This window comes from Penaeus chinensis, chromosome 31 (assembly GCF_019202785.1).
Source record: "Penaeus chinensis breed Huanghai No. 1 chromosome 31, ASM1920278v2, whole genome shotgun sequence".
NCBI lineage: Eukaryota > Metazoa > Arthropoda > Malacostraca > Decapoda > Penaeidae > Penaeus > Penaeus chinensis.
Window position 1 is genome coordinate 16,829,974 of NC_061849.1, and position 2,500 is coordinate 16,832,473.

General features: G+C 47.8%; 1 protein-coding gene across 1 annotated transcript in view; it reads left to right on the plus strand.

Moving 5' to 3' along the window:
• The window catches only part of LOC125041787 (G patch domain-containing protein 11-like), a gene marked incomplete in the record, with an annotated part of 6,964 nt that overhangs the window by 3,704 nt on the left and 760 nt on the right, over window positions 1-2,500 (plus strand).

The following is a 2,500-nucleotide window of genomic DNA, read 5'->3' on the forward strand; positions in this document are numbered from 1 at the left end:
CTCACATTGTAGGCATTGGTTGGACACATGGTCCTGCCAACTGTACCCCATGATCCAGCATAGGAACTTGTTATAAAAGGCATCAAGACACGAGACTCCAAGGTTTCCATTTTGTAGAGCAAAGCTGACAGTAAAGGCCTTGAAGACAGGTAGCTTGGTCCTTCTGCATAGGTATTGACATCTCCAAATGCTCTTATTGATTGAGTTCATGGCTACTGCTGCCTGGCTAATCCATCTACTGACTCTAGGTCTGACAGCCCAGAGACATGAACTATGCTACCAAGGTATTTAAAGCTCTCTGTGACTTCAATGTCCTCACGACAAGCATGTATCAACTGAACAGGTTTCCCAAACAGGCGCCCAAAATCCTGGAATTTGGTCTTGGTCTAGGAGACCTCTATGCCCAAGGGCTTTGCCTCATTGCTGAATGCATCAAGAGCTGCCACCAGTGATTCCGTGGACTCGGATAGGATAGCAACATTGTTGGCAAAGTCAAGGTCAGTGACCTTGATATTGACTTTGGATAGTATCTCTTCCCATTATCCATGCAAGTGTTGAAAAGTGTTTGTGCCTTGCCTCATTCCTGAGTTAACAGGGAAGATGATTGACAGGCCCCCACCACACTTTACAGTACTTTCATTACTATGAAACTAATAATCTGTGTCAGAATTCCCCTAAGTCTGAAGATATTCGATAGTGATTGGCACTTCACCAAGTCAAAGGTCAATGTAGGCTATAAACAGCCCACGACCAAACCCAAGACAGCATTCCACAGTGACTGAGAGTGCTAGGATATGGTCTATTGTGGACTTACCTGGAGTGAATCCAGACTGCTTTGGTCTGTGGTACTTTAGTAGGTGGTCATGGAGCCATTTCAGAAGAATGTGGGCAAAATCCTTGCCTACTATACTGAGCAGTGTGATACCATGGTAGTTGCTACAGTCCCATCAATTCCCCTTCCCCTTCCAGAGACCACACCCCTCAACAGGTCTGAGGGACAAGCACCAGACTGCCAGATGGTAGTGTTTCAAGTGTTTTGCGCTTATAAAACTTCCACAGAGCTACTGGGTCCATCAGGTTTTCGAGTTCTGTGAACCGATCAAAGACTGCCGTGGGAAACCTCAGGGCCCACTGCTCCTCCCTCAATCTGTCCAAGTGAAATGCCCTGGAGTGGCCACTGGAGGGATGGGGAGTTTTGAAGTGGACCCTTAGGATAGCCACAACCTGTCTATGGTCTGTACCACAGAACTCAGCACTGGTAAACCCTGCAGTTCTGGAGGATCTTCAGCAAGTGTTGACAAGAATGTGGTTGATCTCCTTGGCCATATTACTTGTATTACTGTACCATGTCCAGCAATATATGTTGGAGTGCTGATACCAGGAGCCAGAATTTCTCATTCTCTGGGAAAGTTCTGGAGGAGCCTGTTCTTGTTACTAAGATCAGCTCCTGAGCCATGGGACCGTCAGACATCTCATAGCCAGCTCGATCACAACTGAATGCCACATTGCCCAATACAATGCAAATGTCTCGCCTGGGACTTTTATCTGACACAGATGTGAGCTTGGCATAGAACACCTCTTTCTCACCAAATTTACAAACATCAGTAGGAGTGTACACACCAATAAGAGATATGAGCCAAAAGCATGCTTCAGTCTCAATGCTATAATATGCTCACCAACCGGTGTTACCTCTACTACCAACAGTTGAAATCAGCTGGAAATGGCTATGGCTACTCCCTGGAGATGGTAACCATCACTCCTGCCAGACCAGTAGTAGTTGTTCCCACAAATACTGATTATGCTGCTGCCAGTTCTTCTCACCTCCAAGAGGGCAACCACCTCAACACCCAATTGCTTGAATTCCCTCAATAGCATGGGTAATTACAAACTGTACCACAAGGACTGGATTTTCCAAGCTCCTACCCAGATAGCCCGTCTGATTTTAAGCCTCAGGCAGTCGCCCCAGTTGGACACCACCTCATCAGTTCCTGCTGACATCATCCCCATATAAAGAGCAGGCAGCTATCAGGGCACAGACAGGACAAGTAACTCTCATTCCCATCCTGCACCCTTGCATTTGCCCTCCCAATGGGACCCACAGCCTGCCTCACTTGCTGGGTGAGAGGGGCAGTACCCCTCCCCCAGCATTTCCATTTATATAATTGGTTGCCAGTGGGTTTATATGGGGGAAGGAGGATTGGCAAGGCTTACCTCTCCTGAACTACCCATTAACCTCAGGGGGACTGAGGGGCAGAAGTGTGTACAGAGCCAGAGCGTTTACATACATCAGTGGGCCATGACTCCATACTTCTAGGGCCTCCTGCTGCGCCGAGATCCTCCACAATTTAGCCTGGGGCCGTAAGGTGCCCAATTTCCATGGGGAGGCACTGTAGAAGTCCTAACAATAGAGAGGGTATGAACTGATGGCAAACTTATGCAGGGCTGCTCCCTTTTTTGCACTAGGCTAGCCAGCAGTGGCAGTTAAAAGTGAGAAGTCATG